Genomic DNA, 17,339 nt, shown 5'->3' with positions numbered 1-17,339 from the left:
CATAACGGCATGCATCTTTTTTCCAATTCTTCAAAACAGTCTAAGAATATTATCCTAAACATGTCATTTTCTCATTGCATCTTCAGCCCACTACGGTGATTTCCTAATGGCCAATCCTAAGGCGACATTTGGCCCTCCAAAATCATAACATGTGGCAAAAATAATACCTACAAAAATAAAACCCAAAATGGGGGTCTACAAATATGCCTCTCTTCGGTAGAGCTTGCGAGTGCAAGGAATATAAACACTAGAGTGAAAAGAAAGTGTGAATAGTGAGTGGAATGAAGTGAACTCTACCGAAGAACAAAGGAGACCCCCAAAGGGACACTAGTAAACACAAACTCAATCCAACAAATGAGCAAAAGGGCCCTAATCCTCAAAGAAATATGACTCTCTCAAAGTGTCTCAAGAGTAGCACTAAAAACCCAGACTCCTTCTAAGTCGTCTCCAAAAGTGACTCGAAGATCAATGTCAAAGATGAGTAACAGTCGAACCACCTTAGGGTACAGGAAAGAATGCGTCCAAATGGAACGACTATATGTGTACTACATGAGAACACTAAGCATAGGGTGCCCAACAATGTGAACGAAATATGTGCCGCAAACTCAAAGGACTATGTCATGTGCGATGAAAGATGGAGTATAGAAGAACATGGTGAAGAAATGATAAGCACAAGGTAACGAGGTGAGAAAAATAAGGAAGACTATGAAACCACAAAGGCAAGATGTGCAATGCTAATGAATATGAATGCTAGGAGCTATGACTTTGAATGACAAGGCTGAGGAGAAATGACTCTGGACGCCAAAAGGGATGAAAAAATGGTGACTCAAAATGCCTGAATGAGTATGCACAACGGCTCTGAATGCCAAAACTAAAGAAAGATTCTGGCACCGAATGCCAAGCTGAACAATGGCTCTGAACGCTAAAAGAGAGGAAAGATGGTGACTTTAAATGCTTGAATGAGTATGCATAACAACTCTGAAAGCCAAAACCAAATAAAGATGGTGGCACCAAATGCCAAGCCGAATAATGGTTCTGAATGCCAAAATGAAGACATGGCTCTGAGTACCAAACTGAAGAAAAACATGATGGCTCTAAATGTCGAACTAGAAACAACCAATGACTCTGAACGCCAAACTGAAGATGCGACTCTCAATGCCAAACTGAAAATGAGAATCTGAACGCCAAACGGAAGAAAGACATAATGACTCTGAATGTCAAATTAAAAACAAATAATAACTCTGAATTCCAAACTAAAAATACGACTTTGAACACCAAATTGAAGATATGGCTTTGAACACCAAGCTGAATGAGATATGATGGCTCTGAATGTCGAACTAAAAATGAACAACGACTTTGAATGCCTAACTAAAGATACGGCTCTAAATGCCAAAATAAAAATACGGCTTTAAACATCAAACTGAAGATGTGACTTTGAACGTTGAATTGAAGATGCGACTCTGAACGTCAAACAAAAGAAAGACATGATGGCTCTGAATGTCAAACTAAAGAAAAACGACGACTCTAAATGCCAAACTAAAGATGCGACTTTGAACGTTGAATTGAATATGTGACTTTGAACACCAAATTGAAGATATGACTCTGAACGTTAAATAGAAGAAAGACATGATGGCTCTGAATGTTGAACTAAAAACAAACAACAGCTCTAAACGTCAAACTAAGGTTATGGCTCTAAACGCCAAACTAAGGTTATGGCTCTGAACGCCAAACTAAGGTTATGGCTCTGAACGCCAAACTGCATATACAACTCTGAACGTCGACCTGTAAGGAGGTGGTTGCTCTGAATGCCAAACTGTAAGGATATGGTGGCTCTAAACGCCGAACTGAAAAGAGATGGTGGCTCTAAATGCCAAAACTAAAAAGAGATGGTGGCTTTGAATGCCAAACTAAAAAGAGATTGTGGTTCTAAATGCCAAGCTGTAAAGAGATGGTGGCTCTGAACACCAAACTGAAAAGAGATGGCAGCTCTGAACGCCAAAACTGAGAAGAGATGGCTTTGAATGCTAAAACTAAGAAGAGATGGTGGATCTTAACACCAAACTATAAGGAGATGGTGGCTCTGAACACCAAACTATAAAGAGATGGTGGCTCTGAACGCCAAACAGAAAAGAGATGGTGGCTGCTAAAACTAAGAAGAGATGGTGGCTCTGAATACCAAACTAAAAAGGAGATGGTGGCTCTGAATGCCATAACTAAGAAGGGATGGTGGCTCGAACGCCAAACTGAAAAAAAATGGTGGCTTTGAACTCCATAACTGAGAAGAGATGGTGGCTTTAAACGTCATAACTGAGAAGATATGGTGGTTCTAAACGCCATAACTAAAAAGGGATGTTGGCTCTCAACGCCAAACTAAAAAAAGATGGTTGCTCTGAATGCCATAACTGAGAACAGATGATGGCTTTGAACACCATAACTAAGAAGGGATATTGGCTCTGAACACCAAACTAAAAAGAGACGGTGGCTCTAAATGCTAAACTGAAAAGAGATTGTGGCTCTAAACACCAAAATTGACAAGAGATGGTGGCTCTGAATTCTAAAACTAAGAATAGATGGTGGCTCTGAATGCCAAACTATAAGAAGATGGTGGCTCTGAATGTCAAGTTGTAAGGAAATGGAAGCTCTAAATGCCAAACTGAAAAATAGATGGTGGCTCCAAACGCCAAAACTAAAAAGAACGACTCTGAATGTCATAATTGAGAATAGACGGAGACTCTAAACACAAAGCTACAAGGAAATGATGGGGGGGGGGGGAAATATGCCCCTATGTAGCATGCCACCACAATTCTCAATCCCCTGAAAAGGTCTAAAAGATACTCCATGAGTCTCAAAATATGCTTCGCTAGTGAGTCGGATTACTCAAATCGACTATAAATAGTGTCACTACCCATCTAACTAAATCACAATGCCTGACGAAGTGTCACAATAAGTCAAACGTCTTTAAATCGAATTGCTCTACTGGAGGAATCCATCGTCATCTCAAATGAATGATCCACTGGGCAGTCTTAAGAGAATAGTCCATTAGAGGAACTACCACAATCTCAACAGAACAATCTACTGAAGAGTCATGATAGTGAGACAGTCAAAACTCGAAGGTTGTGCTCATCTGGAGGCTCATCTCGGTAAAAATCATCGAAACAATGACCAATAGTGCAAATAAATATCTCTTGGTCGAGTAATGAAGACTGTGACAGGTCTATGAGAAAACAATCATCTCCACAGCTAAAAAAGGGAAATATGCCCCAGTATAGCAACTAGTGCATCCAGTATGTCCTGATAACTCGAGAATAACTTAATGGGGATGTATAAGAGATCTGACATGTACTCCACTGAAATAATGATATGGGAGTCTATGCACCTGAGATAACTCCATCAAAGAATCATGACAATATCAGAAAGTATGAGCCTAACTGAATGACTCAAGAAAGGCTCCACTTGAGAATCAGGACAAAATGAAAGCAAATCATCAGCTCGATGTGTATCTCATAACTGGGGATGATCATGCAAATCAATAGGGAATCTACAAATCTCAACCAAAGAGGAAATATACCCCAGTATGGAATCAGATGTGGGATAGGTCGAAAAATCAGATGACATCAAATCATCCACCATCAAATATGCAATCCTAGTCATCCATGTCCATAACTGAATCGGACCCATAGATCAAAGAGGTGTATCCCAAAAGGAAAAGCACGATGACATCCAAATGCCGAAAAGTGTGGGTCTGACTGAATGGCTCAAGAGAGGCTCCACTAAAGGATCATGATAAGATAACAAACAGGTCATCGTCTCAGCATGTATCTCGTAAGTTGGGGTGATCATGCAACTCCAAAAGATCTATAAATCTCAATCGATATGAAATATGCCCCAATATGACGCCTGATGTGTGGTAGATCAGAAAATCGGACAACATCAAATCATTCATCATCAAATGTGAGTTCCCAATATTCCAAATCCATAGCAAAATTGATTCCAAACATCAAAAAGGCATCTCCGAGAAGAAGAAACATGATGATATCTAAATATCAACCAAACCTCAAACACTTGTCCAAGTAGGGGTTGTAGAATATGACATCTGATCCCATGGCCTCAAGGTGGTCTCAAGACACGGGACGTAACGTAGGCTAGGGTGATAGGGTGATAAAAATGAAGGAAAACTAGGCTTAAATACCCAATGATCAAAACCCATGCTCTCATGTATAAAATACAACATGTATAGAAAATCTCGTGAGTCATGAACCTAAGGATGCCCAATGTGGTTATAATGCCAATAGTGAGACAATGAAGCAGATCAAATTGGTAATGAGATGTGTAATGATGATCCAAAGAGAGTATCAAACTTGGAATGGGTTGCTGTAAGAAAAGAACAAGAGGTGAAACGAAGAGAATGAATCAAAAGCAAAAATAAGAATGATGATGAAGCAAAGAACACGAAGAGGAGTAATGATCCGCTCAAATCAAACATGAAATGAAGTCATATCAACAATGAACGTAATGATGGAAGAGACAATAACCTAGAGCTCCTAAGAGAAGGTCACTCATCTCACTCTCAAAATATACAACAAAGTGAATACAAAGAAAGGAAGGTCTCAGAAAGCTCACATACGAACTCCCATCAACAAGCATACTCAATAAAGTTACCATCAAACATCAACATACACACTCAATGATGGAGAATACTACACATATGTGCTTATTATTTTTCTTTTCTTTTTTATTTCATTTTTTTTACATATATACAAATGGACATACTCTAAACATAAACAAAGAAACTCTAAAGATGAGGTCATAAATGGATAAACATACTCTCAAATGTTGATGTAGCATAAACTCTCGCTGATGAGATGACATTCTCAAATTAAGAATCTCTGGATTAATGTCTGTGGGATAGATAGTGGAAATGACATGATTATCCTCCATGTAATGAACTGAAGATGATCACCACTCAAGGTAGAAGAAGATGAAGTAGAACAAGTAACAAATAGAATAAAGAAGAGGAGATGAAGAACCCATGATGAAGTGTGATAGCGTGATGACAGAAAAAAATAATGAGGAAGATGTGCTTGTAGGTCTAAGGATCATGAGTTTCCTAAACAATGCATGCATACACTAAAAGACCCTTACCCCGGTGCAAAATGTGAGCAAGGTAATAAGAAATAAGGGTTATAATGCACATGTGAGGCTCAATGGGCTAGCAAAGGTCTATATATAAAAAATAGTCAGTCCTCGTGATCTTACGGGCTAACATATGTCCTCTCATATGTCCTCTCATATGTGGTCCACAAACTCCTGCATGAATCTCTCTCATCACTCGATTGACAGAAGCACGGTCTAAGCACAATAGTAACATCCCATTAGCTGATCGTTTATACAATGTCTTCCCACAAATCACAAATTGGGTGACCAACTGTCTCAATGCTCTCTTATCCTTGGCCATGGCGGCCTCAAGATATGCAATAAGTCTAAAAAACTGGTATATGTCATGGTACCAAGGCAAACCATCATCTAAATCTGCCTCATCAATCAAGCAACAATAGGTAGAAACATATCTCGACTTAATCAGCAAATGGAGAACAATGGTATCCGTAGGAATATTAATCATGGAAGTTAGAGTAGCTAGAGCATCAGCAAACTGGTTCTACACTTTAGGCAAATATGTATACCTCAAATTATCAAATCTCCCAACTAATAGCTCAAAGTATGTGTGGTAAGGCCTAAGCTTCACATCTCTAGTCTTCCACTCGCCCTGAATCTATCTCCATACCAGATTGGAGTCACCAAACACCTCCATCTGTCAAATCTTGAGCTTAAGGATTGTCTCTAAACCAAGAATCCAAGCCTCATACTCAACAATATTGTTGATTGTAGGGTGTCGATTAGTGAATGCCAAACGAACAGATCTAGGAATATGGTCTCCATGAGGGGATATCAACAAAACACCTATCCCGTATCCTGAATGGTTGGTTGCACCATCAAAGTACATATGCCAACCTGACAAACTAGTCACAACAACAATATCCTCATCCAGGAAGTTGTCATCAATAACCCTACCATCAAAAATTGGTAATGAGGATATGTGATATGCAACCTCCCTTTGATAGACTTTTGAGTAACATAATGAATATCAAACCTAGTCAAGAGTACCAACCATCTCATGAGTCGACCAACCAAAGCGGGCCATTCAAACAAATATCTTAAAGGATCTAGACAGGATATCAAGTGCACAGAGTACTCGGTCATGTAATGTCTCAATCTCCGAGTAGTCCAAACCAATGCCAAGCAGAAGCGCTCAATCATGACATATCTCGTCTCATAATCTAACATCCTCTTACTTAAATAAAAAATGGCTCACTCCTTTCCTAAATCATCAAGCTGAGCTAACATGCATCCCAAGGCTATGTCTGAAACTGAAAAGTATAGGAGTAAAGGACGGCCTGGTGTTGGAGGCACCAAGATTGAAGGTGACAACAAGTACTCTCTAATCCTCTCAAATGCGCGCTAGCATTTTATCATCCCAAATAGTAGGTTGACTCTTCTTCAAGAGTAGAAAAATAGGGTCACAGATGTCTATCAATTCGACAATGAATTTATTGATGTACAGAAGTCTACCCAAGAAGCCTTTGATTTCTCTCTCAGTCTTCAATGCAAGCATGTCAAGGATAGATCTGATATTTTCTAGATCCGCCTCTATGCCTCTCTTACTGACCATGTATCCTAGTAACTTCCCAAAAGTCACTCCAAAAGTGCACTTCTTAGGATTCAATCTCAATCTAAACTGTCCGATCCTCTCAAAGAATCTCTTTAGTGCTACTAGGTGATCTGCACTATCTTGGGATTTCACTATCATGTCGTTTACATAAACCTCGACATCTCGATGCATCATGTCATGGAAGAGGGTAGTCGCAGCTCTCTGATAGATAACTCCTGCATTCTTCAACCCGAATGGCATGACTCTATAGCAATAAGTACCTCACTCGGTAATGAAAGACGTTTTTCCCATATCCTCTAAAGCCATCAGAATTTGACTATACCCAAAAAACCCATCCATAAAGCACAACATTGAATGACCTACCGTACTATCAACTACCATGTCAATGTGTGGGAGAGGAAAATCATCCTTAGGATTGGCCTTGTTAAGATCTCATAAATCAACACAGACTCTCACCTTACTGTCCTTTTTGGGAACAAGAACGACATTGGCCAGCCACTCGGGATACTCAACCACTGATAAAAATCCCACACTGAGTTGCTTCTAAATCTCCTCATTCACCTACAAACTCCAGTGAGGGTGCAATCGTCTGAACTTCTGCTTCACCAGTCTGGCATGGGGAAGAAGTGATAAGCGATGCTGAACTATAGATGGATCACGACCTGGGATGTCCTCATAAGACCATTCGAAAACGTCCAAATATGACCTAAGTAATTGGACTGCTATCTCTCTCATCTGTAGATAATTATAATTTGATCCTCAGCTCCTTAAGCTAACCTGTTGTACTAAAATCAATAACCTCTGTATCTCCTATAGCAGGTGAAACTCTCTAATCAATAGGGCCCGAGTAAGAAGCAGAAAATGAGTCATCATCTGAATCATGTCATGCAATCTCATCATCTATATCAAATATCTCTAATGTAGGTGAAGGTAAAGTGATATAACAAGAGATAGGAAAATACTTGAAAATGCTCAAATCCATAAATGAAGAGTCATGAACATCGTCAGAAAGGGAGACAAATCCCAATAAAACATCAAATGAAAGAAGAGGGTCCACAAAGTCAGACGCTCCCTCAACTAGGCCAATAGCGTCCTCAAACAAATCATCAACAGCTATAACATCATCTGAAAACTCTAAAGCATGAGAAGTTTGGATCTTCTCGGCAACCTCAATAGCAGACACCGCAAAGAGATCAAATGGTGAAACAAGCTCAGGCTGAACTATCCTATCAATCTGACTCATACTCATCGCAAGCATCTCATCAATGTACTCGTTGTATGGAACAACTCCATCAACCATGTCCCCAATCTCGGGCAAATGTCCCATGCTCATCGATCTCATCCAGGAAATAGAGTGTCATGAGACTCATAGATCTGGAGATGATGGGGCAGCTAATGCAGACGCGGAAATGCTAGGAGCTCCATTACTCAGCTGCAGCTCATGGACAAGACACTGAAGCTCGACCTGCTGAACAGTGTTGAACCCATCAATAATCCCATCTGAAGACATTTGTAGCTCTAGTGCCCTCACAATGTAGTCCGCCAAGCTCATGTTATATGGGCAAACGAGATAGTCAAATGGTGTGTGAGTCAATCGGGCTCTCACTACCTCCTTGTGCAATTGCGCCACATATCGATAATCGGCCTCAATATGAATGAACTCGAGTCCAAATGGTACATCATGATCAGGGATAGCTATAAACTCACTGGGTCCATGCTGACGTCATCCTAATCCCATGCCAAGAATATAAGACATACTCCTCATCATGTCAAGTACCATTGTGTTGTCGTGATGATCAAATGACATAGCCACAAACTTTAGGTAAAAATCCTCAATCTCTAGAGTTTGCACCTCATTAAATGTGAACCCAGTCGGAAATAGGTCATCCTCACTGTGACTAATCTAAAATACTAGCTCAGAAGAAGCAAACATATCTCCAATAGACTGCACTATGACGACCTGCTCATCATGAATGAATTTCACATTCTGATGAAAGAAAGAAGGAATGGCTCCAGCTCTATGAATCCAAGGTCAGCCCAATAGCAGGTTAAAAGATGTAGGAATCCTCAAAACCTAGAACAGAGTAGGAAATGTGGTTGGACCTGTCAATAGCTCGATCTCCAAAATTCCCATGACCTCCCTCTTAGTGTTATCATATGCTCTAACTATCTGAGTAGAGGGACCAAAGTCTGAAGGTGCATAACCGAGGGTAATGGCAGTACCTAATGGGTAGACGTTCAAGGCCGGGTCATTGTCTAAAAGGACATATGGGACTCGGTGGCCTGAATAACCAACTGAGATATACAAATGATGTGTATGGTCTGAACCCTTAGGTGGCAAGTCATCATCAGAAAAAACTATGTAAGTGGCTTTGCCAGCCGTCATCATGTGAATCAACCCCTCGGGAGTAGTGGTAGTCTCGACTCTAATCTGACTCAAAGCCCGAATCAATGCATCTCTACTAGTGCTAGAAATGTCCATAAGCTTTAAATAGATATACGAGCCTGGGTGCTTTGTAACTGTCTCAGGATCTCATCATCCTTTCTCCTGACCTTTTTATGAGAGGATGTACCCTCCAAGGATATAGCAGCTGTGGGGGGTTACTATCATACTACCCTACCTCCGCGAATAACATACTGTATATCTGGGATATGAACATCATCAACATATGGAGTATGAACCTCATCAACATCCGAAATCAAAACAAATGGAGTTTGAACACTATAACATAGGAAAATCAATTCCTCGACTATAGTCGACTGTATTAGTGGCACATCGGGAACCAATCTGAATGGTGTAGGAATCCGTGGGCCTAAGGTCACCCCACCTACCTCATAAATCACATCCGCTACTATAGGCTTTGGCTCTGATTCATCCCAACTCAGCATGTGGATATGATCATCAAGCTCAACAAAGTCAATGAAATGTATGCCATCCGTCGGGGGGGGGGGGGGGGGGGGGGGGGGGGGGGGGAGGGGGGGGAATTGTGTGTGTAGTATGGGTCGGTAATGGGTTAGTGGTTACACTTGGCTGACCTAAGTGAACCAAACCCTGATCAATCAAATCCTGGATGGCATGTCTCAGAGCAGTACATCGATCAGTCTCGTGACCTGGCCCCTGATAATATGCGTAATGTAAATCCATCCTGAATTATGGCAGAATAGGCTGATGCAATGGCCTGGAAGTAAGAGTTGTCAACAACCTAGCCTCTGTGAGCTTCCGAAGAGCCTGGCTCAACGGCATACCCAACTGTGAAATTGTCTCTACGTTTTCAAAGCAAAAGGAACAGAAGTCTACGGAGCTCTAGGTCTGGGATAGGAAGCTAGGGGTTTCGCTGCAAACTGTGCTGCATAGCATGGCTGTAATGGGATAGGATATGAAGTTGGAGGTCTCTCTATGCCCTATACGGCATAATAAGGCAGTGCTAGTGTGGGAGGCAAGTGTGTCTGATCATACGGCTAAGAAAGTGCTCGTGACCTATACTGTTGAAGAGGATAGGAAGGGTGAGTCCTAGTAGGCTGTGGAACTGGATGACAACACTTAGTAGGCCTTTGACTAGTAGAAGTGATAGTGCCCACATCAGTTGATCTCTGCCATCCAAATGGTTTCTTCCCCTTAGCATTAGTAGGGGAAGAATTTGTCCATAATCCTCTCGAAATGCCATCCTCAACATCATACAAAGCTAAAACCAAAGAACCAAAGTCTGTAAATGGTACTTCAACCATGTGTCTAGCAATCCTAGGCTACAGACTCCTCAAAACCATCTGTATTTGATCTCTCTCAGATGGTCTATCAACAATCTCTGCTATTTTTCCATGCCAACGGGAGATGAAGAAAGAAATGGACTCATCTGATCTCTATCTCAAAGCCTCAAGCTCTCTCCTCAACACATCTACGACAGTATTAAATGAAAACTGCCGCAAAAACTCCTAAGTTAATTCGTCCCATGTTCGTCGTCGTGAGGACTCCAAATATGTGAACCAACGTTGGACCACTCCACTCAGAGATAATGGGACTAGGGTGATCATCTGTGACTCATCTAACCCATGGGCCCTCATTACTATACTGTTAAGTCGGAGGTGAATGCGAGGACAACCAAAGCCCATGTACCTCTCAATGTTGGGCATCCTAAACTTGGTCGGTAAACTAGCCACTAGTATACCCTCAAGATCATCCCAAGCCACAAAACTGTCAGATACCCTCAATTGTCTAATACACTGCTCAATATGGTTTATGTGTGCATGAGTATCCTCAATGATTGTGGTCTATACTACTACAGGTGGGGCAACCTCAGAATGACCATGTAGTATATAGGGTAGGGCCTGTGGCACTATAAGACCAGGTGGTGGTGGTGGAGGCAGCAATGAATCATAAGGGGTCTCATCCTAAATTACGAGCAGTCTACTCTGCTAGCTGCTTATCTCCTGCTTGAAACTGGCTAAGGCCTCCTGAATAGAAGCCATGGCGGCCGTGAACTAATCAACTGTGACAACCTATTGATCCATGTTTGATCTCTCGTAAAAATGAACTAATCTCTCCTCTACTCTTACCCAAGATGGTAAATCCAGACTGAAAACAAAAAATCGATCCTAGAAAGCATGAAGAGCGGAATAAAGGTATGGAATGGGGAAAATACGGATGAAATGTTAATCTGAACTGAAATGAGCAAGGTATCAAAGTGTAGAAGGACTATCCAACTGTAATTCAAACTCATACTGATCTCTGTGCACTCTCAATTGAAGACCAAATGAGGGAGTACTGGACCCAAACTGTAACCAAAGAGCCTTTAAAGGCCCTCAAATGCACCCACGTGTAGGGGAGAATTCTAGTCGAAGGATTTGAGGCTCAACCTATAAGGTCAATGTGGTTTTAAAAGGAGAATGGTGGACTTTAAAAGATCCCTAGCAAAAGCGATCATATCCTCCAGCGGTATGCAACCCTCTACACGCCTCTGAAGAGACGGGGTACTTTCATGCAAGGTGGTCATCACCTCCACACATGCACTACCTCAACATCCCAGGAGGTTTCCTATGTTGAAAGCTATTGTAACTCTCAACACTCAATAGTCGACTAAAGTGCACAATGAGTGGTATGGGTGCATCCGAAAACCCTATGAAGCTAAAGTAGAAACAGAAACACACTAGTCACACAAATATCCATGAAACCTAACTCTAAGTTGTACAAGTCTTCGAAGATTGGACTCCAATTAGCATCAATGTGTCGACCTCCTCCAGAATGCTCCCAAACATCAATATAGTCCGTTGCTAGACCCTACTCCTAACCTCTAGCTCGGTCAGAAAAACAAGCACAGACAAGGCCTCATGCTTACAAAAGTAAAAGCCAAAATGAAGGAAATGACCAAAACCAGAGGGTTGGAGGTAAGAGGATAGATGTGTTGATCCACACAAACAAGAAATATGCAATCACGCAGGAAAAGAGCAGTCATGCAACAGGTAGTCAAGCAAAGCGCAAGTATATCATCCATGTCCACACACAAGCTAATCGAGATGAATATCTAGCAAGAATAACATGCTCAATAACAATCATGTCAAGATGAACGAGATAAGCAATAAGAGTAATGTACATGTCAAGGTGAGCAGAGTGATCATACAACAAAGAGAGTCAATATATGAGGATAAGCAAAAGGATCAATCAATATAATCAACATGCCAATGCCTCAAACGAATACGATAACCAAGCATGCATCAAGAATAATGATATCAAGAACTCTCAATGTGTAATCAACAGTCAAGCAAACCGAAGCACAAAGAGAGGTAGGTACCCACTGATCGACCAATCAAACGCCACATTTGCCTCATCTTAAGTTCAAGCTTGACCTTCTAGTGATCCCCAATGGAGTCAACATTTTGTGGACCCCAAATTTCTATTCATGCGCTTCCACTCGATGGCGAACTCGCTTTTTATTTGAAAAAGATTTATTTTTTTAGAAAATGACTTGGAGTCACCACTTATTTTTGTTTTATTTTTTTAAAGGAAAACAAAATAAGAAAGAAAACCCTAAGTGTGACTACTTATATGGAAAAGATGGTTTGTGAAAAACCAAATCAAGGTTCGAGGGTTAGGTTACTTATTGGGGAGGTACGGTAAAGACCGTAGCACCCTTCAAGCCCCTAAAATGGGTCGTTACTAAATAAAATGAAGCAGACATGACAATTAACTAGTTGATTAAGAGATACCAAAATGATCACACATTGGAAACCAAAACATGCATAGAGGATAGTCAGAGTGAGAGTGTGAGTGTACCTTAGCAACAAACACTAATGTGCTATCATGAAATAAGGTTAGTGCACAATAATGAACACAAAGTATGTCACACATGTCACTAAACAAAGCAAGAAATCATCATTGACAGATGTCACACTTCACTCAAATTTATTTTTAGAAGAAAACATTCACTGGTGTTGGGCCCCCACCAAAACCCAATTTATTTTGCATGAATCAATTCCATAAATTCCATTAGTTGGAACTACAAAATTAAATTCATGCTTATTTTAAAAATATTTTTAAAAAACAAGGGAGAAATGTGAAATGATGCTTACCAGAAAGAAAATGGCAGCAAAATTTTATTGAAAAATGAAATTTTTGATGAACTTAAACATTAAAGAGGAATGAGAAGTTATGAATTAAATTATTTGAAAACTGGATTTTCAAAAAAACCAATTTTTAAAGGACGTGGGCTTTAAAAATGGGCCAAGGAATGGTGGCCATGCATGGCCTTGTAAGAGTCGGGGTGTCACTAGTACTGCACTATAAGGTTGGTGATTGTAGCTACCATCATCTCCAAACCTGAAAAGGGTCACTATTGAACACCTACAGTGAGCTACCATGATCTCTTCAACTGGCCTATAATATTCCAGGAATGAATTGATTATGGTTTCCTAGTAAACAACATCTCCACCATTGGATTGGATGCGGGTAAAATGAGAACCCTTCACGTGAACAAGAAGACTCGTTTTCTGGCTGAAGTAGTCAAACAAAACATGTCTTATGATCTCTGTTGGGCCTTCACTCCTAGCATTCAATGTCTGAGGGTCAGCACATAGCTTGATGATAAAGCAATCCTCACAATTGATATTCCTTTCTCTAATGCATCTTGCATCAGCAAACATACTAGCAGTGGTCATTGGATCAAGACCCTAAAGAACTCGATGTGATGGCCTAACAGGGCCCTTTGCAGAATGTGCTCCAAGCCAGGGTGTGTGCCTCCAGACAAGCTTGCCATTGCAGCTAGCATGAACCTTGCTACCTCCAACTGCAAGTTCAACATACCACATGTTTGGATTCATCTACCAGAGCACAAACCCACCTGAATATGCATCTTTTGAGGCATCCCGGTTCTTCAAAACCCTAGTTACAATCTCAAACTCATAAGCTATCATCTTCAACTTTCCCATGGCATAAGCATTTCGAATTGAGTTCTGCAGTTTTTGTCCTCTAGAGACAACTATGTATTGTTGCAATATGTACTGGGCAGAAGAAGTTTCAATGGGAGTGTCCTTGATGCTTAGGTGAGGCAAAGGATCAGTGGTGCTAACGTGCATCGGGGTGAGATCATCACTTTATCTTTGAATTTCTTGGGCCTATATAACTTTGACGTCATATTTTGCAAGCCCACCAATCCCAAAGTCTTCTTTATGCATATGACTGATCATTATAGAATCCTGCTAATGCCAATGGATATCAACATCTATATTCCCGAAAATGGTTATTATAGTCTTGTTAAAGCCTGCTGTCAAATCCAACTACACTAAATTCTTGCCTATTTCCAAGATGGAAAACCCGCCAACAAAAAAGGTCGATGCAGATCCTGAGACATGGTTTGTTTCTTGCAATGAACCATTGATGGGAAGAGAAATATATGGTCTCATGTCCTTTGACTTCAGAACAGACCGTGCTAGATACTTTGACAAAATGTGAGGTAGTGAGAGAAGTGGATTTGATGATAGGATGAAGGATGGAGATATATGTATGGTGATGGGTGTGTTGGGGTATGAAGATTAGAAGGATGGTGAAATGAAGGAAGCAATGTGCATGGAACTTCATGTACGAGGGAATATAGAAAATAAACAAGTAATGGATGAATGGTGGAATAGATGGTGGAAGGTAGTGAGGGAAATGGGTTTGATGGGTATTGAAAGATGAAGATAGGAATAGTGATGGGTATGATGAGGCATGAATGTTAGTAGGATGGGAAGGTGGTGAGATTGTGTGGGGGAAACTGCCAATGATGAGTACAAAGGAGAGGGATAAGAATGGTTAAGTAAATGCTGCATGAGTTAGAACCACAACTGCATTGCACTATATTGATAGCCCAAATATCTCAGTTGGTGTGCGCAACAACTACATGTCACCCAAAATCATTGCTATGCTTGTCCAACGTATCAAGATACAAAAGAATATCTAGAGAGGTTTTCTTGATAAGCCTTTTAATAGAGTGGAGGATCTTCTCATTCTGTAAGTCTTCCCCACCAATACTTCTATTTGGACCACTTCCAACAGAACCATAACCAGTTGGATTTTCGTAAGATCCCTCACTTCCACCATACCCTCCATGTCCATGACTTTGATTTGCAAATCCAGCAGCTCTACTAGCATAGGACACCGACCAAATGAAGATCGAGCACCCTCAGGTGGAAATGCATAAATCCAAGTGTACCACAGACGGATACCAGAAGTAGAGAAACAATAAAACAAGGAACATTAAAAAAACAAAAAACAAGAGTAAGTGAACCAAAAGGGCCTTAAACAAAGCCTCATTTCATGAGTTATCCACGGGCTTGCAAGCTGGTTGAGAGACCATAAGTTCATATAAGAATCAGGGATGTGAATTCTGAGATATATCATAGTGGAACTAAAACAAAGTCAAGTTATTCTCTAGCAAAACCAAAAAAAATATAAGATAAAACAATGACAACAAATCCATAGTCGTTCCAAAGATCAATAAAAGCTAAACATATGGCCTGATATCCACACCCAAAACAAACAATAACATCCAAAAGCAAGATGGAGAAGATAATGAATAGGAACAATGGTGAATACAAGGTCCTTACCTGAAAAAACTCCTCTCAAGAGAAACTCACTTGGCTTTGAGCTCTCATTCTCTTTGCAAAACCAACAAAACCCATTCGACTCACCTCTCTTCCTCTGATTCTTTCCCTCAAGCTTTTCTTTTTCTACAGTTGATTTTCCCCTCAAGTTTTTCTTGTCCCTCAAGCAACACCCCTTCGCTCCTCCCATCCATCTCGCTCCTCTACAAGAGCCATCCACATTTTTGATGAATTTTGAGGGCAACCATACCATGCAAAGAAAATGAAAACAAGCTGCCACTTTGAGGATGTCTCAGGATTTTCTTTTAGAACATGCAGCATATAAAGCATCAGATTGGAAGGATTAAGAGCGTTCTAACAAGAGCCTCTCTTACATGGTGGAAGGTAAGTTCTCTTTTTAAATTCTTGTTTTAGTTTAGTTTAATTGGTTCTATTAGTTTAGGTCCATTTATGATTTTTCATCATTAATTTAATCGATCCTTGGTGTTATAGTTCATGCTTTGATTTGGCTTGATTCCATTCTTTTAGTTTGAATATTTCTTATATTTTTGGTAAATTGGCTCCTAGGTGATGCAGTTTTTATTTTGAAATTTGTCTTGATTTATCTTAATTCGTTTTAGTTAGTTTAGAATTTTTCATTATAGTGCACTGTACTTCTACATCTGTAAATTGAAATCTAACAACTTAGAAACCCTTTTAAATTTTTCTAACTATTCTAGGACATTCCAAACTCCTTGAACTTGATTTTAGAATCTTTCTTGGGTCAAATATGGTTCTCCAATTAGGAGATATTTTTCAGAAGGTTCAGTTTTCACTCTATTTTTGACACTCAGTTTTGTTTTACAAAATTAAATTACTAAATGATCTCTTTAATTTCTTTGAACATTTTTCTATTAATCTAGACCTCTTAATTTAATTTTTGATATATAAAATATTAATAAATAATTTCTAAAATAAAAGATATAATTTTTTATTCTTGCACCCACTGCATGAGTGCTCTTCTAGAGCTAAGATATGTTTATTTATTTTTTAAATATATTATGACTGTGTTATCTCTTGAGATTATTTTTAATATAAAATAGACACATTAAGATAGTTGTGTGAATTTGTTTATAATTTTATGACATCTATAAGTTAATTGTAAAAATCAATTGTTGAATACCTCTAAAAGATGCTCTGTTCTGGACCTATTATCATCATCATGAAATCTGGTACTAAATGAGGGTTGGTTAATTAATTTGGTCACTTAGATGATCAACTAGACATATAGGAGATGTTCTCTAAAAATTTTCTTGATAAAACTTAACTTCTAGGTATTTGTTTTAGATTTATTTTGTACAGTCTTCTATTCTAATCGTTTGCTGACTTTTTTCTATGAGGTAACCCCTTTGTGAATAAATTTGTTATTGATTGGAATACAATCGATTAATTTGGCCTATTGGATGTTTATCTAGACATATTAAAGATGTTACCTAATTTTTATTTTGGTGAGATAACCTTTCTTGATATTTATTTGGAGTTTATATTGTGAACTGATATTCCA

The 17,339-nt window shown here is 39.7% G+C and overlaps 1 pseudogene; it reads right to left on the bottom strand.

Annotated features, from left to right (window-relative positions):
- Positions 1-8,093: 8,093 nt before the first annotated feature.
- On the bottom strand, positions 8,094-14,290 carry LOC117930469 (annotated as a pseudogene).
- Between the last annotated feature and the right edge of the window lie 3,049 nt (positions 14,291-17,339).

The sequence above is a fragment of the Vitis riparia genome, chromosome 14, assembly GCF_004353265.1.
Source record: "Vitis riparia cultivar Riparia Gloire de Montpellier isolate 1030 chromosome 14, EGFV_Vit.rip_1.0, whole genome shotgun sequence".
In the NCBI taxonomy this organism is placed as follows: Eukaryota; Viridiplantae; Streptophyta; class Magnoliopsida; order Vitales; family Vitaceae; genus Vitis; species Vitis riparia.
Note: the sequence above shows the minus strand (reverse complement) of the source record. Positions and strands in the feature narration are given on the sequence as shown.